This window comes from Castor canadensis, chromosome 13 (assembly GCF_047511655.1).
Source record: "Castor canadensis chromosome 13, mCasCan1.hap1v2, whole genome shotgun sequence".
NCBI classification, from domain to species: Eukaryota; Metazoa; Chordata; class Mammalia; order Rodentia; family Castoridae; genus Castor; species Castor canadensis.
In genome coordinates, this window is record NC_133398.1 from 123,303,547 (window position 1) to 123,328,017 (window position 24,471).

Sequence of the window (24,471 nt, forward strand, 5' to 3'; positions counted from 1 at the left end):
GGCTCCAGCTGTGCATGGTGGCTGCTCATACCATCCTCTAATTCCAGCTTAATAACAATCCTAATGGGAATAATTATTCTTTGAAATACAGATTTATAGGTTATCCTGATTCTGCCTCATTGCAGATCTAAAAACTACCCTTAACAAATGGTTTTTTCTAATACTGCAATTCAGAATGTGAGCAGCTCTGAAATATGGGTTGTAATTTCCATCAAGAGATTTTAAAAAAATTCATGTATTCCAAGATATGCCATCTGCAATATAAATTACAAGATTGTCACAGTTAGCAATGCACAGCTACTGCAATTTCAGTTAAAGAAGGAAAAGAATACAGCCCTTCTTTCCCAAGGAGTGTGCTGTCTACACAGCAATTTCACTTACATTACCAGTTGCTGAAGTCCACTGGCTTACACTGTATACCTACATCCTGTCAAACTTTGCACCAGGCATTGGAGGTGTAAAGTGATGAAGAGATGTAGTCTTGGGTGTGGGCGGTCAAAACACATGAAATACAGTGTATTTGATGGAAGATACATATGAGGTACTGTGGGAACCAGAGGAGAGACCCTTAACCCAGGCCAGGGTGGGGATGAGACCTCCTAAAGAGAGAATTCTATTGGGTATGTATAGTAATCCTTTGAAACAATGGTTATGTCTCTATTTAATAGAGAGGAAAGCAAAAGCTGAGAAATTGACTTGAGTAATTCTTACAAAGAACAGACTCGACACACAAATCCATTTAAAGCCAAGTCCCTCCTCTCTCTACCATATTTGTATCACTTTCACTTTTCCCTTTAAAAATGACCAAATACAACGAATTCAATCATTTTATTAAGGGGGAGATAAATTTCTTTTCTCCTGTTTCTCTTCCATGAGCTTTCTCATCTTGACAGGACACTCCAGGTGAAAAATGTCACTCATGGAGAAAATTTTATAATCTGAGCATCTAACCATGTTAGCTCATCTCTAGACCTCATCAGCAAATGAAATCTTCTAAAATGTTTTCACTGCAAGCAGCAGATATGACTGAAAATTAGAAGTGACTTAATGTGAAGCCCTGGCCTTTGAGGAGCCAAGCCACTGGCTGGATGTAGAGAACAAGATCTTAGCTCAATATTGAGGTCACACATTGTGCCAGACCTTGGGGTCTCTTAGGAGCCATTGGAAAACAGGACTGAGAAAAAAGAACTTCAGTGTGTTGCATAATTTGAATTCTCTTGGCCATGAATATGAGTGTGAAAGGTGAGGAAGTAGAAAAGTTCCTCCCATGCACTGGTGACGTGGATGAATGAGAAGGGATAGCCAGAGATTGTATCAGTCTTTAAGAGTCAGACTATTTATCTTGACCTATAATATTACAAATAGAATAAGGCATACAGGAATCAGAAATCTATACAATGTATAGGCTAGTGTTTTACTGATAGTGGCTTATAAATACTGCAGCTCTAGAACTCACAAGAGAAATTCTGCCTACAAATAATAGGCAGAATTTATGCATGAGTGGTGATTTGAGTGTTGGTGTTGGAAACACCTAACACTCCTGGAATTGCTGTTGGATGTAGAGCAATGAATCTAAAGTCAGTAACAGTACCAATGTTTGGATCTTTGCCCATGTTAGAGAGAGGAATTTGAATCTAATATCCGATTGTTTTAACTGGCTTCCCTTGGATTGCTAATGAGATTAAACTTTTTCATGCTTTGATTTTTAAAATATTTATTATGCTTTAAAAAATAAATGGATGATTATACCCTTTGCCAGTTTTTATGTTGGAGTAATCAGATGTTTTTATTATTATTATGGAGTCTGAAAAGTTTTGTTTGCTTTTTAACTTTTAACTTTTTATGTTTTCAATTTTATTTTATTTTTAGTTGATAAATAACTGTATACATCTATGGAGCACAATGTAGTGTTTCAACAAATGTACATGTGGTGGGATGATCAATCTAATTTTATTAGCATACCCACACCTCAGCTATTTACCATTTCTTTGTGGTAAGAATATGCAGAATCCTCTTTTATAGTTATTTTGAAATATATTATCATGTATTAATTATGGTCATGCTGTACAACAGAACACCAGAACTTTTTCTTCCTATTAATTCTGGTGTCATACCTGGTGATCAGGGCCCCATTTGTCCATCACTGTCCCCCACCTCTGTCTCTGGCAATCATCATTCTAGTCACAGAACTAGCTATGAGATTGTATGTGTTTTTTTTTAATAAAGGATATTTGTCCATTTCCTGTCAAAATATAACAATCATGCTTTCCATGGGGATATAGCAATTCTGTTTTACATATATAGTTAATTAGATGCTCTCATACCATTTATGGACAAGCAATCCTTTCCCACACTCTTTTAACAACTATAATGTCATACTGAAGGAAAATATTTTCTATATATACATTGTTTTCCAGGAATATCCTGGCTATCCAATGCAAGCTTAGCTTTCTAAATAAGCTCTAGATATTTTCTAAACAATCGTATTTGATTGGGTTACTATTTATAAATTAACTTGGGAAAATTGACCCTTCAGTTTTGACCCTTCATATTCAAATGCTCATTATTTACTATGATTTTCTTTATCTTTTATGATCGTTGACCATTTTAGATTTTACACATGGTTCATTGTTTATTTCTGATATGAAACATTTTCTTATTAATGAAAGATGTGAATATATATAATGGGTTTAGTTATTTTTTTCCTTAAGTACTTTCTCTGCTTTTCAAAGAAGTCTGTAGTAGGGTAAGGATTCTGAAGTCTTTGCCCAAGACTATTTTTATGATTTTCTCACATATAAACAAGATTTCACTAGGTAAAAAATTCTTAGCTATTCTTTCCCCTCACACTTCAAAAATGTTGCTTCAGCTATTCTGGGAACCATGTGCTTCAGATGAGGTGATTCATGCCAGTTTGTGTGTTCCCCTAACAGACAAACTACTCTGTCATTAAGATCTCTTAGAATCTTCCTTTTTACATTTTCTGTTCTTAAATATCACTATAATATTCCAAGTGTGCTTTTTCTTCATCATTTCACAATCCCTTTGTGCCACTATAGGGTGAGATATTTCGTCTTTCTTAAATTACGGGACATTCTTGATTATTAGTTCTTTAAATATTTCTTTCTTTTTTTCCTCTCCTGCTAGAACTCTTATTATATGGATATTGTGTTTCTAATCTCCAAAACCATTGAACTTTTGTGCTATATTGCCCATGTCTTTACTCCTCCCCAGTACCTTTTGTGAGATTTCCTTGACCGGAAGCTCCAATTATCTAATTCCTTCTTTGATTGTATACATTAAGCTATGTGCCTAAACTACTGAGGTCTTAATTCAACACTTCTAATCTTAATACCGAGTGTTTCTGCTTAATTCTTTTTCGTAAGTCTTCTTGTCTCATTCCTCTTACCAATACTCTGATTACTTTGTCTATAAGTATTGACACTACATTTTTGATAATTAATTTTTTTTTAAGGAGTGATGAGAGCTTTGTTAGCACCCAGCAGACAGGCCAATGGGTAGGTTGACAGGCCAATGGTCAGGTGTTTGTGCAGATGGTAGGGGACAAGTGGGCAGGACAGCGTGGCCCAGGCAGGTAGGCAGGCAGCAAGCAGGGAGGATGCAGTTGGGGGGCTACCCTGCTGAAGGGTGTAGTATCCCTCCAGCTGCTGCCTGCTGGGACCTCGGTCTGTGCCTTAGAACTTGGCTTAGAACTCGGTGTCCACCACACGAAAAGCTGGCCTGCCTGAGTCAGGCATCGACGCAGACCTAAGGTTAGCCTCCTTTTGTAGCTGGATCTCCTTTAGTGCAAATATGGAAGTGGTGTCAGGAAGTTTGTGGATCCGCTCCCCCAGGCTGGGGAAGAATGGATGTTTCATGACATCCTCTGCGCAGATCCGATTGCGACCCTCAAACTGCAGCAGCTTGGTGAGGAGGTCAGCCCCGTCGCTATCAAGTCGGGATGCATGGCTCAGAAGGGCCTCGGCTCGGTATTTGGGGTAGTTGTATGTCTTAAACTCCTCGTTGGACAGGATGCCTGGCCACGTCTCCTCAGCTGGGGTTCCCAAGATGCGGAAGATGAAGTGCAGCTGTTCCTCCAATGTGGAGCCCGGGAAGAGGGGCCGGCCTGTGGCCATCTCATAGAAGATGCAGCCCACACCGCACATGTCAATCTGGGTGGAGTAGTCCGTGGATCCGAGAAGAATGTCAGGGGGCCGGTACCACAGTGTCACTACCTCACTGGAGTATGTCTTTGTTGGGATTGACTTGGCTCGGGCCAGGCCGAAGTCAGCCGGCTTGAGCTCTCCCCTCTCATTGATGAGCAGGTTCTGGGGTTTGAGGTCTCGGTGTAGCACCTTCTGCCGGTGGCAGTAGGCCAGGCCCCGGAGCAGCTGGAACAGGAACAGTTTCACGTTGTGCATGTTGATGACATTCCCACGATCATCCAGGTACTGCTTCAGGTCCTTGTCCAGGTACTCAGAGACAAGGGTGAGGGACTTCTCTGTGCGGATAATGTCATGTAGGGTAACGATGTTGGCATGTCTGAGGTCCTTGAGCAGGGACACTTCCCGAATGGCGGTGCAGGCAGCCCCCTCTTCATGTTCCAGTCCGATCTCCTTGAGTGCCACAAGGTTGTCTGTAAGTTTGCTTTTACCTTTGCAGACAGTGGCATAGGTACCCTCACCCAGCTTGTCCAGCTTGATGGAGGTCTCCAGTTTCCCAAAGCCAATCTCTGTTCGGGGGTACCCCTGGTCTTACCTATGCCTCGGCCCCTAGGAGTGTCACTGACAGCTGCCGTTTGATCTTCTTCATCCGATCCCTGGCGACCGGCGGGGGCGCGCGAGCAACCTCCTTCCCCTCCAGCTCCCGCAGGCGCCCGTCTTCGGCCTGGCCACTGCCGGCCGTGCCCCCGAGTTCGTTGGCGCCTCCTCGAATCCGAGTGCTCACAGCGGCTCGAGGCTCAGAGCCGAATGACATTAATTTTTAAATTAATGATGATTCTAATCTTAATTTGGGTTCATCCAGATTTTGTTAAGCCCATTGATTATTATTTAATGCCAAATATACTTCTCCATTGAGTCCTTCTTGTTGTCCGTAAATCTGCTTTACCTTGGCAAGCTCAGCTTTCTTGTCTGGGATTATTTATGGGACACAGGCGATGAGGCCAGGGTCTTAGCATGTGCTGCTCTTGGTGCATTTATGGAGGGAGAGGTAAAGACGAGGACAAATAGCCAGAACCCAAAGTTGGTCTTCCATTTTACCCCAGGTTCATCATTTCTGGGCTCTCTCTCCTGTGGCATTGACTTGACTCTTATTTCTTACCAATTTTCCCATTAGCCCACAGATGACCCTCTCTTCCCAGAAGTCTTGAAGTCATGCTTTAGTTCCTCCAATCCATACACTTTCTTTTCCACTCTGTGACATTCTCATTGATAGGATTAGTTTGCTGTTTTCTTGAGACTTCCAGTATCTTTTGTCTGTAATTTTTGCAGATGCATGGGAAAGTTGTTGACTTCGGAATGTTTATGTTGTAAGATTCACTCTTATTAGCTCTATTAATGATTCTCATCTTTTTTATCTCTACACTATTCACATTTTCAGTACATCTTTTTCTTCATTAATAATCTTTCTTTTTACAGCAGTTTTATGACTATAAAAATTGAGCAAATAGTACAGTTTTTTTACATATTTTGTACACAAGTCATTCACCAGATATATTTTTGCAAATATTTTTCCCAGTCTGTGGTTTGCTTTTTCATTCTCTATTTATAGTATCTTCTGTAGAGCAGAATTTTTTATTTTTATGAGATCCAAATTATCAATTTTTTTTTCTTTCATAGATTGTGCTTGTAATGTTTCTGATATGAATGGATTAAAGATGGGTCTTGTATACAGGCTTAAAATTCCTCCATGTTGTTACTCTACATCAGGCTAGTACTGTTAGCCCAAAGACCACATGCACTAGCCTAAAATTCTTCAACATGCTTTAAATATAGTCCAAACATACATTTTTAAGAGCCTACTGACTTTGCACACCCCATGAAATTGAATCCAACATCTGTTAACCATAAAGGGGGCAAAACCTAGAGCTGTAAAAGACCACAGACCTCTGCTGCTATTTGGAGCTCTCTGACTCAGTATCTCCATCTTTATTGCTAAAGGGTGTCTTCTAGTTAGGGATCTCCTCTCAAATATCTCCTTCTCCCTCTGTGAGTACCCTCCTATTCCTCTTCTGTATGAGAGCCCTGTGGCATTGTCTCTGGAAGGTCTTTTGCTGGGAGGCACTGCCCTTCTCAGGCAGCCCTTTCTAAGTGCTACCCAATAAAGCTAGGGATTGGGCAGAGATAGGATTGGGGAAAGAACCAATAGCCTGTGCTGTATTGCTTTCATCTTGGGGACTTACAATACAGTTTATAATAATTGTTGCTGACACATCAAGAAGTGTGCTAGTGCTTCTTGCAGTCATCTCTTCCTTGACCAAATCCTAAATACTCGAGCTTATCATAGTGTTTATCTGAAAACTCATTGCCAAACCCAGTGTCACAGAGCTTGTCTTCTATGTTATTTTCTCAAAGTTTTTAAGTTTACATTTTATATTTTGGTCTATGAATCATTTTGAGTTAATTTTTATGAAAGTTGTGGGGTCAGTATCTAGATTTGTTGTTGTTTTTACATGAAGACATCCAGTTGTTTTACCACTACTTGTTGAAAAGGCCTCTCTTTCTCCATTGAATTGACTTTGCTCCTTTATCAAAGATGAGCTAACTACATATGACTCTTTTTGACGCATAAATTCTTTCACCAATGCTACATCTTCTTAATTATTGTGGCTTCACAGCAAATTACTCAATACAAGTCATTAAATACAAGTTACAACATAGGTATCCTTGTCTCGCTTCTCCGTTTGACGATACTGTGTGTATTATTTCACTTGTTTGTTTGACGTTGTCATTAGTTTTAGGCAGACATTTTCATCCTATATCATCAGCAACTTCATTTCTGTGCTTTTCTGAAAAAAAATTTTTCCTGATCTCATCTAATAGATGTTGTATTTTGTCAAGTACTGTGTTTTCATTCCTCTAAATGACTGTGATTGATATATGGTGTCATATTAATAGAATTGTACATGTCAACTTATTTCTCAGTGTTGGGCTCTCCTTGAATTCCTAGTTTAAGCTTTTCTTAAATTTTTTTGAGAAGTGCAGCTGTAGTTTTACTTTTTGAATAATCTTTGTCTTTCTTTACGTTCTCAAGCAGCTTAGATAGTGCAACAATTACCTATCTTTTTCTTGTCAATTTGAAAATTGTTTATAAGCCTGTCTGGATCTGATGCTTTTTTTTTTTGGTGGTACTGGGGTTTGAACTTAGGGCCTTGGCCTTGCAAGGCAAACATCCTACCACTTGAGCCACACCCCCAGCCCTTTTTGCTTTAGTTTGTTTTTTGTTTTTTTTTTTTTTCAGATAGGATCTCAAGATTTTTGCCCAGGGCTGGCCTCAGACTAATCCTCCTACCTATACCTTTGTAGAGCTGGGATCACAGGCATGCATAACCATATCTGTCTCATTTGTTGAGCTGGGTACTGGCTAACTTTTGCCTGGGCAGGTTTTGAACTACGATCCTCTTGATCTCTGCATCCTGAATAGGGGAGTCATTCTTTAATGAAACTCTTCCATTAGATTCTCTGATAAATATTTATTTAGGAATTAAAAATGAGTTTGTATTCAAATTTGGGCATTTGTATTCCCTGAAAAAATTGCCTATTTCAATAACATTTCCAGATATTTAAATCTGGAGCAGGACCTAGAGTTATCTTAGAATTTAGAGAATCTCCTCCAATCTCTTTTCATTTTCTTAGTTTCTATAAGTGTGTTTTGCCTCTTAAATATATTTCGCAATAACCAGATTTTAATTTGTCTCATTCTAGGTCAGTTTTCTATCTTTCTTCCATGTCAATTATTCCTTGTTTTGCCTCCTGCTTAGCAAGGTTCTTATTTCATTTATTTTTGTTTCTTGAGATGAAAGCTTTGGTCACTTGCATTCATTACTTCACATCTAATAAAACCACCAAAAACTGTCATTTTTCCTCTAAACACAGCTGATCCATGGGATCTAGTTTGTGTTCTCATTGAGATTAATCTCCCGAAATATGTGAACATATTTTCTATGTGACCATCTCTTTCTAGAACAATAAGAAGAGTAAACCACAAACAAAAATCACCTGTAGTTCATAAGGTATGACATCTTTCATTTAAATTTGACAATTCAAAAAAAAATTCTGTATGTCAAAATCCATCATGAACAGAATTAAAAGAATAAACAAAAAATACCTATACTTTCTGCATAAGAAAAATCGATATCCTTCATATGAAAACAGCTTCTGTGAAACTTTAGAAAAAGCACAAGGCTCCAACTGAAGAATTAGCAGGGACCAAATCAGGCACTTCACAAAAGAAAAAGCTGTATTAGCCATTATGACATAAGTTTAGTGTTCAATATAACCTAGGAAATTAAGAAATGTGGATTAAAACCACAATGAGAAATCTCTTGCTTTTGAAATTAGAAAAGTTTTTTTTAAAACAATTTCAATGTAATTCCAAAGTTGGCAAAACTTTGGAGAAATAGGCTCTCTCAACTATCTTTCTGATGTCATTGAATATAAGTATTAAAAACCTTACAATGGATGTATCTTAGCAAATATGTCTAATGATTATGTGTTATAAAATGTGTCAGTGATTTAGGTAACAGATGTCTACTGCAACTACAAATTGTACAAGCCTGAATGCTAAACAGACGAGGACTGCTAATTTAACTAGGCTAAAGTAAGTCACTGGATTAAACAACTATTATAGATGACACTCAGAAAATGTTTATGGAAAGTGATGAAGTGGTGTGATCTACTGAAATATAAAATGACAAGTGACAATCATGTATTTATTGCATGATCTCAGTTTGGAAATACAGTTCCAGATACAAATCTGAAAAAGCCTATGAACACATAATATTATGGGTAATTGTCTCCTCCGTCTGCCTCCACCTCCATTTCTTGCTTATTGTAACATTTAGGGAAAAAGTAAAGATTAGGACACATAAAAACAGCCCACAATGTCTTCAGAAAAGCACTTTCATGCCTACGCCTACAGAATGTCATTGTAGCTTCAGATCTGGCAATTAGAAAGTCATTGTGGTTGCATCTACCACAGACATATGAGAAGAATAGAGAGAACAGAAGTCTGATGGAAATAGGTGAGGTCTGATCACCAAGAACATGCAGATCTGAGCTCAGGCTACTAGTGAAAAAGTTTAGTGATAATTGTAGTTATGTCTGATGTTGGATGAAATTATACCAAAACCCCAGGATCTCTATTCTCGGTTTTAACAGAGTTAACATTTTTGCAAAACAGTTGTATAAGATCACAACCAGGAGACTGGCTTTTTTTTTCTTTTATTATTCATATGTGCATACAAGGCTTGGGTCATTTCTCCCCCTGCCCCCACCCCCTCCCTTACCACCCACTCCACCCCCTCCCTCTCCCCCCCCAATACCCAGCAGAAACTATTTTGCCCTTATTTCTAATCTTGTTGTAGAGAGAGTATAAGCAATAATAGGAAGGAACAAGGGGTTTTGCTGGTTGAGATAAGGATAGCTATACAGGGCATTGACTCACATTGATTTCCTGTGCTTGGGTGTTACCTTCTAGGTTAATTCTTTTTGATCTAACCTTTTCTCTAGTTCCTGGTCCCCTTTTCCTATTGGCCTCAGTTGCTTTTAAGGTATCTGCTTTAGTTTCTCTGCATTAAGGGCAACAAATGCTAGCTAATTTTAGGTGTCTTACCTATCCTCACCCTTCACTTGTGTGCTCTCACTTTTATCATGTGCTCAAAGTCCAATCCCCTTGTTGTGTTTGCCCTTGATCTAATGTCCACATATGAGGGAGAACATATGATTTTTGGTCTTTTGGGCCAGGCTAACCTCACTCAGAATGATGTTCCAGGAGACTAGCTTTGACCCAATTCTCTGATATTACTCAGATTTTCCTGGTTTTACTTGTACTCAATTATGTGTGTGTGTATGTTCTATACAGCTTTACTATAGATTCGTTTGCGTATCCACAACCACAGTGAAAATACTAATTCCTCACTCAGGGGATCTTTTACATTGTTCTTTTATAACAAGAATCACCTCCCTCTGCTGCTCCTCACTCCCAGTCCCACAGACTAAGAAACCACTAATCCATTCTCTATTACTAAAATGATATTTGAAAAATACTGCATAAATAGAATCAGATAATAGGTAACATTTTAGGCTTGACTTTTCCCCTTCAGCAAATTGCCTGGACATTTTCTAACTTGTGTGTCTAATAGCTCATCCTTTTTTAATGCTGTGTGGAATTCCACGGCATGGATATACTACCGTTTATTTCACAATTACCAATTGAGGGACACCTAGACTGATTCCAGTTTTTGGCTACTGTTTGAGCATCGATGCACAATTTTATGTAAACATAATTTTCATACCTCTGGGTTAAACCCTCATGAATATCATTTGAGATGTCCCTTCTGATAAGCACAAGAAAATTATACTGGCATATAATATTAACATAAGACCTATGCCTGCCTTTTAAAGACAATCTATTTAAAGCAAACTGCAGAGTTTATACAAGGCCTTTAAAACCTTCATCATCAAAATCACATGTACTTGCCCTGAATATGAAAATCAGTGATGTTATGCTGTATCAGCCGCTTCTTGCTCCTTCCAGCTGGAATTGATTGTAGACCACGCTGGCTCATCACTGTGTAATTTATTCCCAGCTACAGGTTTCAGTAACAAAGCATCTCTGCCCTCATGTAAGGATTTCCTTTCTCAGCTTTCTTTACTGACTTTTTTGTTTAGAAAAGTGACTCAACATGTGCTAGACAGTCAAATAAATGACTGACCATCACCTTCTTTGAATGGTTCTGGATTTGCAAAAACCATATGGGTATATGTAATATGTAACTCCTCAGTAGGTGAGTAAGTCACAGTGCTTAGAGTTGTCTCCTCACCTAAGACATGAATGCACAAACACGTTTCAATCATGCTGGCTTTTATGGAATTGTAAGTGGGAATTCCATTTTCAACGTCTCTTAAATCTTAAACTTATGTGCATCGTTTTACCATATAGAAGTGTATTTGTGCACAGACCTTTGGATATTTTGTATTTATGTGCATACATTAACTTCTTTTCACTGCAAGTGTGCACTCTGGATCTAACTCTGTCCCCCAATCCTGCCTCGTGCAGGATCTTTTTGAGTTGTGCAAATTGAAATGAAGGTTCAAACTTGGTTTTTTTGTTGTTGTTGTTTTGTTTTTGTCAGACAGTTAACTTCCAATGACCTTGAGACCTGAATGCAGACCTTCTAACTCCAGGTCTTTGCAGTAAACATCAATCCCTCTGTGACTAAAGGCCAAAGGCAAAATGAAAGGAAACATGGGGCAGAATACAAAGGTAACTATTTCTTTCTGCTTTCTGGGGTGTTGTCCACACACAGGAAGCAAGTTTAATTACCAAACTGGCATTCATTTACTGATCTGTGTCTAGCCTGTGACTAAACACTGCCCACCCTTGTTAATTAATTCTGGTACGAATCAAGTATTTTTGTCACTGGCTGAATTCATGCGTTAGCCATACCTATGTCAGCAGACTCCTACTTGTAGCACAGAGACGGTTCATTTGTACCTCATTTTTCTTTCTAAAAAATTGCCACTCATAGAATTACAATTTATAAATTGCCAAGCATGATAGGATGGTTACCATGTAGAAAATGATGTCAGAGTAATTCCATGCCAATTAATCTGATTTTCATTCAGAATCTTGTGCAGAAAAGGAGAATACATTTAGGACTTTACAGATGTAAACAGAAAATGTCATTCCAGTTTATATTAGCAATATGATTTTCATTGTTTATTCAACAAGCTGTGTTCATGTTATCATAAAAAATTGTCTACTCACAGGTTTTTAAAATAATTGACTATTTGTTTTTTCCCCCGAATGTATTAATATTTTCTTTGAGGGTGCATCAGAAAACGAAAGTAGTAGCCTATGCTTGTCACAGCTGCAACCTCACTGATGCAGAAAATTTGTCATTTATGGGGAATGAAACTATTGCTAGTGCTTTGTCTGCCTTTCTCTGGTCCCTTTGTTTAATCACTGTGTTTGAAACTTCTAAAAAGAGACAGCTTTCAGGAATAAGTGAATAGGAATGAGAGGATGCTCATGTATGAATAAAATGGTGACATAAAAGAAAATTGATTTTTCCCCCTCCAGCTAAGTCTGTGGAGGTTGCTTTTCCTGTCACTGATAGCCGTATGAGTCAGTCCCTGATTCATGAATTACAATTCTGACCCACCACCCACACCAGGATGGCCCCTGCTGCATGTTTCCATGGCGACAAGCCTCCTATCATAGGATTGCTTCGTGTGTTTTCTGTCTTCCCCGATAGACACAACGAGTCCAGAATGAGAACCTGGGTTTCCAGTGTTACCCCAACATCTAGTATGGTGCTGACATATTGTGGCCTCTCAAAGGATGTTTATTCAATTTCAATAAAATAATGAGTATGGTTTAAAATTTGAACTTGTTTCCAACTTCTTTTTTAACAGTTTTATTGAGGTGTAATTGATACATCCAAGCCTTACACACATTTAATATGTATGATTTGCTTAGTTTGGACATTTGCATACACCCATGGTACCAACATCAAATCCAAGGTGATAAACATATCCATCACCTCCAAAATCTCCTCTCTATTCTCTTTTTTGAAATATGCATAGCAAAGAAAATTTAAGTCCTGACTTTAATATATGGCATTTACTGATACATCTTCCAAATCTTACTATCACTTTCTGCCTATCTTCTATCCCACTTACATATGTGTGCAAACTGAATTACAGTTAAATGAAATGAATGGGGGGAAATAAACAGAAAAATGAAAAAGGATGAATATAGGTAAAACATTGACCAGAGACATCTTTTCTCTTCTTCCAAAAATGATGAGTGTGAGCCCTGCCATTCACACTGTCATCTTCTGATTATGCACCTTGTGACACACTTGGAGAAAAGAGGAAGAGGAGGAGGAAATTGAGTATGTGTGGCAGTTGCATGACATTTGTTTATCTTAAAAATAAGTCTGACCAGCTGTAGAAGGCGTGTCCTCAGTCAACTGCTTGAGTGGTCTTATTCTCAACAACAGGTACCTGGCATTGTGGCAAGGATTTCTTTACCTAGTGGGACAAGAGAGTGTGGGAAGAGAAAGCACAAATTCCATAGGGTCCGAAGCCTATTGCTGTGGTAAGAAGGGGCCAAGTAGAGGAGAATGCAGATTCTGAAGTCAAGCCAAAGGAGTCACCCAGCCAAAGCCTGTTCCTGTTCCAGCAAGAAATCTAGATGTTGGCTAATTGAATGATTTTAAAGGAAGGCATTGAACCAGGAGTGTTACGCAGGAGTCTCTGTGAGCTGATAAAGGCAAGCATGACCAAGTGAGCTTTTGAGATGGATCCAAAGGTGTCAGCATCTTCCTTTGGTGAGCCACCCCAGTACAGGTCAGGCATGGTGAGACTGAACGGAGCAGATGAGATGCAGTGATTCCATGTGGTCCATGTGTAGTGTTTTTTCTTCCCCTCTCTCCAGTCGTCTCTGCAGCACTCTACAAGCCCACCCTCATGGGCATCCCACACCTTCTTTCACACATATTATCAGCCATCTCTTCTCCTCCTTTTCCCCAATACCTTCCCCTTTCTCCACCTTGTGAAAGAAAAGTCAATATTGGGTTTGAAATTCAGTTCCCAGACAATGGAACCAGAATGTCTGAGTTTGCTATTCTTGGATGGAGCCTGGGGCAAGATGAGGGGAGCAGAGAAAGAATGGGCAATGGTGGGGCCCATGCACATGGTAAGTCTAGGAAGCATGGTGGATAAAAAATTGTGTTTTTCCATGGCTAGTGAAGCCTTGGTCTGAGGATCTTCCCTTTACTATACCCCCTACTTGAACTAAGCTTCTCAGAGGAACTAGGACTGACTTCTTCCAAGGAAGCCTACTTCTGTATGATTAACCGTGTGTCCTGATTTGTACAACTCAAGCCTGAAAAAAAAATCGGAATTGTCCTGATCGTGTGCTGTACTGCTTGCAATGCATTGATGATGACCCTCTTTCTCTACATTCTCTGGTGCTTTGGTAGAGATGAAAGGGAAGGAGAAGGCAGGAATCAAAGCCAGGAAAGGTGGGACTATTCTGAATCACACATCAAGCCACTGATTCCATTCCACCGTTAGCTCACCTGGGTGGGCGTCGAATGGCCCCTGCAGAACTGTCTCATAAAGCACAGCTGGCTTTGCTGAACATCTGGCAACCCCAGAAAGGACACCAGTCAGACCTCAGGCTGTCTACTGGGGGCTTTTGTGGACTTTGACACGATTCATAGTGTCTCCCCGTACAGCTGTGTTTGTTTTTTTCCTGTAAATTGTGCACCCCACTCAAAGCTGTTTCATTCCATATAATTATAGGGAAAAAGGAAATTTACAATCTGTTCAGGGACTGACAAGGGGCATGCCAATGCTGCTAGAAGAGCGACCCTATTTGGTTTTTGATCTGTTCCTGTGGACCACTACTTCTCAGTGCTAATGTGCCGGCCATGATATCTTTCTCTTTGTTTAATAATAACGGTTCTTTTGGGCACAGCAGGGTGCAGGACCATCACCCAATTAGGAAGTGGGAGGGCTAGGACTCGAACCCAGGCCCTTGTAATCTGGGACTAAGGCATTTCCAGGTTCCATACTGCCTTCCTGGGCTGCTCATCTGTTCTGCTGTGGTCTCTTTGGAATGGCATTTTACTGCCCAGTGTAACATCAGCATCCACTTTTACCTGCCTACCACCCAGCCACACACCATAGCTGGGCCCAAATCTGCTCTCTCTCTCTCTGTCTCTCTCTCTCTCTGTCTCCTCTCACTCTCTCTTTTCTCTCCCCCACCCAGGCAGATCTCAAAGTCAATCCTCCTGCCTCAGACACTCGAGTGCCAGGATTACAGGCATTCGCCATCATGCCAGCTACATCTCTCCTGTTGGAGAGTTTAACAACAGGCTTTAGTGTCATTACTATAGTAATATTTGCTGTTGTTTTTAGAATATTTATGCTTTCTGAGCGATGGATCATTTGAAATTTTCCTAACACAGTACAAGAACCACAGTGTTAGCCCAAAGGCTCTGACACTTTGGTGGGTTTTCTCTAATGGAAGGTGAAAGGGCCCTGGAGTGTCCGCATTCACAATGCCACGTCAACAAACTCAGTCATAGATTAGAACTGCAGTCCATCACCACCGTGGTGGCTCGGCTCCATTAGAGTGGAAAGAACATGGGGTGGTGAATCAGAACGTCACAGGGCACATTCCAGCCTTGACTACCCACTGTGGATGTGTCAGGGAGTGTCTCTGAAAGGACCTGCATTTCTTACCTGACAAATGGAGCGCCTAACAAGCTTCCCAAGTGCCTCTGAGGAGGGCTATTTGAGACTCATGAAAGAGAAGTGATTTGAGCACCATAAAAGTGAGGTGTGATAAAATGTAAGGGGGTCTTGTTACATAGACCCCAGGGTGTGAAGAGTCATCTGCTAGATAGAAAGTGGTTTTTCTCTGATGAGATGTGTAACAGTGCAGTCGGGGGACAAGTGACACCGATGTGTGCGGAGAGATGTTTGTAGCAATGCAACTGCAGCTCTGTCTGTTGAACATAACAGTAACAACTGGAGGTTCTATTTGCTTGGCACCTCTTTTTCTTTTTCTTTTTTCATTCTACTTTTTACAGTTTTTTTTTAAATTTAAAATTAGTGCCCAATAGATTTGGAAACGCTGGCTCTTTACACAGGTGACTTGCAAAGTCTGGATTGTGGGGCATCAAAAGTCCAGGGCCTGTGAGGAAGGAAAATGACAGCCTGCAGGTGTTACCTGTCCCTGCAGTGGCAGGCAGGAAGCAGAAGCCACCCAGCCTTCCAGCAGGGCCGGCTGCAGCTGTACCAGATGCTGGGTGTCCTGGATACCCAGGCACAGAATGTGCTTTTCTCTCCAGACATTAGAGGAGTCATGAGCGTCATCGAAAGGAGTGCAGGTCCAGGGCATAGGGCTGCACTGCCTTTGCCAAAACGATACCCAAGGCCCACGGGTATTGTGGCTGTTATGGGCTGATGGAGTGGGGTGGAGAGAACCCTGGGACAAAATGACATCCATGAGAGTCTGTGGTTGACTGAGGAAACAGGAGAATGTGAATATCCATCCTAGAAATATTAGAAGTGCCTGAATAATCAGCAGAAAGCCTGATTTACAGTTTGGGATCTATAGTTTATAAATTCATACAACTTTATAATCACATTTTTTTGGTCATAGTGGGGTTTGAACTCAGGGCCTCATACTTGCTAGGTAGGCCCTCTGCCACTTGAGCCACTCTGCCAGCTATGATTTATGATGGGTTTTTCTCGAGATAGGGTCTCAAAAGCTGTTTGCCTAGGACTGGCTACGAATCGCAATCCTGATCTCTGCCTCCTGGGTAGCTAGGGTTATAGGTATGACCATCAGCTCTTTTGCTTTACTTTGTTTTTCAGATAAGGTCCTGCTTTTGTCCATGGTGGCCATGGAGTGTTATCCTTCTACCTCCACCATCTGAGTAGCTCAGATTACAGTCATATTCCACCATGTCCAACTTGTCTTTTGAGACAGGGTCTTGCTAACTTTTTGCCCAGCCTGACTTCAAATTTTGATCCTCCCATCTCTCCTTCCTGAGTAGCTGTGATTGCAGGCATAAGTCACCACACCCAGCCAAGTCAGTCAATTTTTATTCTGTACATGATATCAAATGTCTCCCTAGGTTTTTATTGCTACTGTAAATGTAATCTCATCCTTCCTCACATTCAAATGCTAATCAATGCTAGTATTTTTAAAACTACAGACTTTCATATATTTACATGTTCACAGATACCTTCTGGCTTTCTTATTATACTGCTAATAATTGTTTCCAACTAATCCATTTGAGTTATCCAAGTACACACAAAAAAATCCTAATTTACTAGCTCTGCTTTTCCTTTCCAATATGTATAACTCATCTTTTTCTTGGCTAATCACATGAGCTGTTACTTCCAGGACAGCACTGAATATACGAGAATATCCAGTTGGAATATGACAGACCGCTGGCCTGGTCTTTCCAGATCAGCAGACACATGTTACTGTGAAGCCATTCGTGATCTTCCTCTTCCCCTGTCATCGTTCCTCAAACCCTTGCTGATAGTCAGGCACCAGTTGCTCATGCCTGTAATTCTAGCTACTCAGGAGGCAGTGATCAGGAAGATTGCCATTCAAAGCCAGTCCCAGGCAAATATTTCCTGAGACCCTATCTTGAAAATACCCATCACAAAAAAGGATTGGCCAAGTGTCTCAAGTGGTAGAGCACCTGCCCAGCAAATGTGAGGCCCTCAGTTCAAACCTGATAGAAATAAGAGCCTCACACCATGAAGGACAGGCTTGGGAGAAAGCTGTGAGTTGAATACATTGTTTCATACTGTGGTGTGAGGAGACTGTAGGATTTAGGAGCCGATTAAGTGTCTGATGGTGATGTCCCTACATTTTTATAGCCTCTTAATTAGTCTCCAGAGGAGAAACCAAGTCACTCCTAGCCTGCTTGGTTGGGGCTGTGACAAAGCAGTCACTGCAATTTGACCACCCTCTGTGCCTCTCCAGGGGACAGTGGTGTCATCTGAGTCTTTACTTTGTGTTTTATTCTGGCTACCAATTTAAACCCATATGTGAGGGACCCACTCCTGACAAGCCGAAGGGAGACAGAACTTATCCTTGGTTCTATTTCCAACCCATTCAAAAATAGAAAGTGATCCAGTTCTCAGGAACTGACATTTGTTCAGATGGGAATCTGAGTGCCTGCTTCTGCTGTGACAAACTCAGGGGGCATGAGGTCCATGTTACCCTAGAACTGTCAGCCTGGGAGTCTTGTCAGCCTCTTGTTGGAATGGAGTCCAGGTAGACTTTTGATATGTCAGAAATTTTATACTTAGAAAATCCAAGAGGCCCTGCCTTTCTTTTTTCCAGAATTATACACACATGCGTACACACACACACACACACACACACACGACACATCCATAACTTTACAAACACACACACACACACACACACTGCCCTTGCCCAGCCCCCACTGTCAAAGGATGACAGACACTGCAACATGTGCTTTTTTAAGTGGGCATCACAGACAGCAGAGAAGTACACTTTGGAGAAAAGCTGACCACATGGTTTGCCTCCTGACACCACCCTCTCTCATTTCACTCATTTCTTATTACTTTCATATAACCAAAACTTGCAGCTCACAGTTGTGGAGGGAGGAGCATTCTTGGCCTGTATCCATAACAGCTGTGAGTTATCATAGTGACTACAAAAATCACTTTAGGTTAGATATTACAATGTCTTCAAATCAGGTTTCCATAATTTTTTTCTCTTCATTTTCTAACATTGTAGATCTGTGTATCTGTTGACTATAGAGTGTCCGCTAATAAAGTGTGACAATTTAACTTGAAATGACTCAAAGTTGAGAAAATGAAAAAGTTCACTTCCTTGCTAACACTAGCCGTGTTTCAGGTTCTCAGGAGCCACATGCAATGCTAAGCATGTGTGTGTCTGGCCTTGTGTAGCCCTTGTGAAACTAGTAAAACAATCTATGAACCAAGTACAGCTTCTCAGATGAAGAAGCTAAGTCTTAGCACCCAGATCACACAGCTGAAGGGTGGTGGGTATTGATCAGCCTGATTCCCAAATCTCCTTTCTAAGCTGTCATACCACCCTGTTCTGCTCACAGAGAAATGGCCAGAAAGGGTGCTTACAAAATGTGACAGGCAAATTCTCCTTCTGGGACAGTGAGCAGATGTACTTTTACCTATTATCCCTCTAATACAATGAAAAAACCTAGATATATATATAGATAGATAGATATATTCATTAGACATTACACATAAGAGATTCTGAAAGGTGAGGAGAAGGCAGACTGGCTAGAGACTTTCAGACCTGAGGAATGATCCAGAGACAAATTTCCTGGTTTTTCTTCCCTCCCTTATATATCATAGTGCTGGAGCTAAAGAAGCAAACAATGCAGAAATTCAGGTACACACAAAAATACTGGCAACCAAAGCCTTCTTTCATCAGCCAGAAGACCTGGATAGGGCATACAGAGCAAAGTAAACTTCTAAATAGTAACTTTTCTACTTCAATGAAATACACAGAAAGAAATATTATGACCCCTCCCCACCCATGTCAGCAAAGACCAGGTAGAGAATCCAGACTTCCACCCTTGCCAGGCTTCGATGAGGTACCTAACCCTCCCAAGAGAGGGCATCAAAGAAGATAGAGTAAGGAGTTAGGGCTTTCATCCCCAGCAAATGACAAAATCCCTGCCACATGCACCTTGATCTTAATAGAGACCACGGGGAGAGTCTGCACTTCCATGTCTTATCTGGCAATATCAAGACACCCTCTCCACTCTAAGCCAGGGGATATCAGTGGAAGCCAGTGGGGGAAGGGAATTCTGACCCCCCAGCCAGCAGTAATGATGAGCCCCTCCCCCCACCACTAAGGCATCAATGATGGTCAAGTGAATGTCAATGTCAATATGCATGTAAGTTATGTATAACTATCAAAAAATGTATATAAAGAGATACATGTACAGATACTGTGTATCAAAGAAAGTGGTATTTGAAAAAGTTTCCAAAAATCACAAGAAAGCAATCGGAAAAAACAGAGCAAAAACAACAGCAGCCAAAGAAACACACATGGAAAAATTAAATAGCAGACTTTAGCCTTCACATACCAATAATTACATTAAGTGTTGCTGGTCTAAATACATCAATTAAAAGACTGAAATTGGCAGAGTGAATTTTAAAGACACAATTAAATTATATTCTGTCCATAAGAAACTAAAATCAGATATAGTGGGACATACCTAATGATGCTTTGATAAATGTTTTTCATATTAAATACTTACATTTAGTATGAAAAGTTTCAAAAAAATAACTTAATATCCTACTTCAAGAAACTAGAAAGTGAGGGAAATCACAAAGGAAGAAAATTGAAAGGTAAGAGCAAAAATCTTTGACATTGAAAAGAGAAAGTCAATGACAGAAAGGATTGGGTCTTTGAAAAAATCAATAAAATTGACAAACATCTAGAAAGTCTGAGATAAAAAAGAGAGAAGACATATATTTCAAATATCAGGAGTGAAGTAAGAAATATCAAAAGGTAAGAAAATACCATGGGGACCTCTATGCACATCAATTTGACAACGTACATGAAGTGGGACTAATTTCTTGGAAAGTACAAACTACCACAATCCACTCAAATAAATAATTTAATTAAGCAGCCCTACGATCTATTTAGGAGCTTGAATACGTAACTTAAAAACTGCCAGAAACGTCCAGGTGCAGATGGTTTTCCTGAAGAACTCAGTCAAAAGAAAGATTAAAACAATTCTGCACAATTTCTTCCAGAAACTTGAAGAGGATAGACTACCTGCCAACCCATTACGAAGCATCCATCACCCTGATACTAAAACCAAAAACAGTTTAAAAGCAAGAATGGTAGTCCTTCATGAATATAATGCAAAAACTCTTAACAAAGTAATAGCAAGTAGAATTCAGCCACACATAAAAAGAATTACGTATCATTACCAAAGGGATTTATTCCAAGGATGCAAGGCTTATTTAGTATTTGAAAATCAATCTGTGCAATTCATCATGTTAGTGTATTAAACAAGAAAAATCATGACTGGGTAAATCAATTCACAAAGTCATATGACAAATTCAACCCACAGTCATGAGCGTTCTCAGAAAACTAGAAGTAGATGGGCAAGTTCCTCCACTTGATACAGAACATCCACGGCAAACCTACAGGTAACAGGACATATGGTGGTGAAAGAGTAAATGCTTTTTCCTAATATCAGCAACAAAGCAGGACGTACACACTCACTGCTACATTGGGGGAGTTCTAGCCAATCCAGTAAGGTGAAGAAAGGAAAGAAAAGACCAACAATCCACAAAGGAAGATGTTAAAAATTCTAAGGTTACAGAGCTTGGATAAAACTGTTTTTGAGATAGAGTAGCTGCACAGCCCAGGCTTGCTATTTGGCCCTGGCTGGCATTGAACTTGTGATCTTCATGCCTGAGCTTCCAAAATGCTTGGATTACAGGCGTGCACCACCAACAAGGACTGGCAGTGCAACTGTGTTACGTATTTGTAGTGCATCTGTTCTGTCCAGTGCTGTGTCCTGGGTGGGACATAGTTTCTTTACCAACCCAGCCTAGGCACAAGGGATCCCTATCAATATTCCTGTGTTTTGTCCAATGTCTAGTTAAAAAAAAAAAACCAGGAAAGGAGGGGGAAGGGAAAGACAAGGGGAGAAAGCAAACAAGAGAGGTAATTCATGAATTAGGAGAAAAAAGACCACAATAAAATAAAATAACGTGGAGTAAGCTCTTAGTTCACTGAACCTCCCAAGGATAACAGCATTTAAATGCTGTTAATTTAATGCATTTAAATGCTACAGCATTTTGGTACATTTTTGCACACTTCCATTTCTATGCATTGTGCAGAATCAAAGCTTAGAGGGAGGAAAAAAGCAAAAAAAAAAAAAAAAACCATGAAAAGTACTCTAAAAGAAACACAGGCTGCAGGTGGAAGTACTTTTGGTAGAGGAGCTGTCAACTTCTGCCTTCTGATTGCTTGGTTCCCACGAAGAAAACGAACCAATCAAAGTTGGTGTAGGGGTTCCTTCTCATCCAATCAGAACAAGGCTCCTGGCAGCCCTCATTTGAATACAGAGTCTATAAAAAGGCTGCTGGGACCACGTCCGCCATTTTTTCTCTTCGTTTGCTGGGGAGGGCACGCGCGTCTGTTCGGCGTCCCGGCCTCCGGCAGGAGAAGCGAGCAGCTCCGTGGACGTCGCTTGGACTCCGCTTTCTGCGGAAAGTCTCCAGTGCTTCTTCGTTCCCCAGCTTCTCATCCACGGTGAGTCTTCTCGTTATTAAAGCTCCATAGGGTGTCACAGGGAGGTTGTGACCACGGCCCCGGAGGGCCGTGCGGGGAAGGCGGGGAAGGCGGAGCGGGGAAGGAAGCGCCACCTGCTTTCCTGGTTTTTTTCGCCTCCGGTGGTTTCCGGGCTTAGTTTTCGTTTGTGGAGAGGAGGTTTCTTCGGTTCCGTCGTCTTTGCTGGCGCTGGAGTCCTAGCTGTCGTGGAGGGTCCCCTGGCACAGTAGTGCTAACATTACTGTGCGGTTGGTAGCATTGGCCTCTCCGAGTGCAGCTGTGGTCCCGAATTGCGTGAGTTAAGTTTCGGAGGAGTGTGCTGTGCCGTAGTTGTTGGTGACTTGCTCAGGTTCGTGAGTGCTTTTTATTTTTTTTATTTTTTATTTATTTTTTTTTGTGCTTTGTAGCATCTTTTTTTTTTTTTTCATTTTTCTTTTATTATTCATATGTGCATACAAGGCTTGGTTTATTTCTCCCCCCTGCCCCCACCCCCTCCCTTACCACCCACTCCACCCCCTCCCGCTCCCCCCCTCAATACCCAGCAGAAACTATTTTGCCCTTATCTCTAATTTTGTTGTAGAGAGAGTATAAGCCATAATAGGAAGGAACAAGGGTTTTGCTGGTTGAGATAAGGATAGCTATACAGGGCATTGACTCACATTGATTTCCTGTGCGTGGGTGTTACCTTCTAGGTTAATTCTTTTTGATCTAACCTTTTCTCTAGTTCCTGGTCCCCTTTTCCTATTGGCCTCAGTTGCTTTAAGGTATCTGCTTTAGTACAGGTAGCATGTAAAACTCACTGGCCTTGTACTTGTTCTTCCTGATTAACGGGCAGTACCACGTCTTGCTGCTGGGTCCCAGGTCCCCTATGGTGTTCTGCATTTGAGAATCATTGTTCCTGGCTATGAACTTGGTTGCGTCCGTTTATAGTATGTTAAGGCTTTGGGTGCCGTACATGTTGTTTTTTCTGAAATATGTTTTTGAAACCTCGAAATTGTCTTAAGTCTTGTATTTTTAGGTCCATGTAACTGACAGGGCAGGGGCTGGTTTCAGAATTGTACCTAAATGTGTGGCGTTTACTTGGTCCCTAAAATAGTTTGCATGTAACCCTGTACCCACTCATACTAACTTTTCAGCTTCCTCTGCAACCTCGAAGAAGCCACGTATCTGCTTTCTGTCTGTTTTCTTACTCCACACATTTCATACAAATGTTATCATATAAAGTGTTTTGTAACTGCCGTTGTTTCAATTAGCATTGTTTTTAAGAATTACCCATTTTAAAATTTTCTGTCAATACCACGTACTTTTTATCGGTAATATATTATTGTATGCATATACTAGTTTAAAAAATCAATTCATAAGTTGATGGACATTAGGTTGTTTTGAATTTCAGCTTTTAATTCACATTGCTATTGTGAACATTTGTATACAGATGTTTTATAATTTTGGATACATGGAAGTGGAATTGCTAGATCTAATATCAACATATGATCTGTGTTTAATATTTTGAGGAACTGCAACTCTTTTCCAAAGTGGCAGCATGGTCATATGTTCCCACCAGCAGTCCGTGAGGGGTGCATGTTCTCTTCATTCTTGCCAAAGGTTGTTATTGACTGTCTTCTTTATTATTGCCTTAATGGTGGGTGTGATGAGGTATCTCTTCGTTGTTTCCACTTGTGTTTTCTTTATGACTAATGCAGCCTAGCATCCTCTCATGTGCTGTTGACCGTTTGTGTATCTTTAGAGAAATGTATTTGTCTTTTTCCTTTTTTTTTTTTCATTTTTCTTTTATTATTCATATGTGCATACAAGGCTTGGTTCATTTCTCCCCCCTGCCCCTACCCCCTCCCTTACCACCCACTCCACCCCCTCCGGCTCCCACCCCTCAATACCCAGCAGAAACTATTTTGCCCTTATCTCTAACTTTGTTGTAGAGAGAGTATCAGCAATAATAGGAAGGAACAAGGGGTTTTGCTGGTTGAGATAAGGATAGCTATACAGGGCATTGACTCACATTGATTTCCTGTGCTTGGGTGTTACCTTCTAGGTTAATTCTTCTTGATCTAACCTTTTCTCTAGTTCCTGGTCCCCTTTTCCTATTGGCCTCAGTTGCTTTTAAGGTATCTGCTTTAGTTTCTCTGCATTAAGGGCAACAAATGCTAGCTAGTTTTTTAGGTGTCTTACCTATCCTCACCCCTCCCTTGTGTGCTCTTGCTTTTATCATGTGCTCATAGTCCAATCACCTTGTTGTGTTTGCCCTTGATCTAACGTCCACATATGAGGGAGAACATACGATATTTTTGGTCTTTTGAGCCAGGCTAACCTCACTCAGAATGATGTTCTCCAATTCCATCCATTTACCAGCGAATGATAACATTT

The 24,471-nt window shown here is 40.6% G+C and overlaps 1 pseudogene; it reads right to left on the minus strand.

Moving 5' to 3' along the window:
* Positions 1-3,661: 3,661 nt before the first annotated feature.
* Positions 3,662-4,977, minus strand: LOC141415517 (cyclin-dependent kinase 16 pseudogene; annotated as a pseudogene).
* Positions 4,978-24,471: the final 19,494 nt, after the last annotated feature.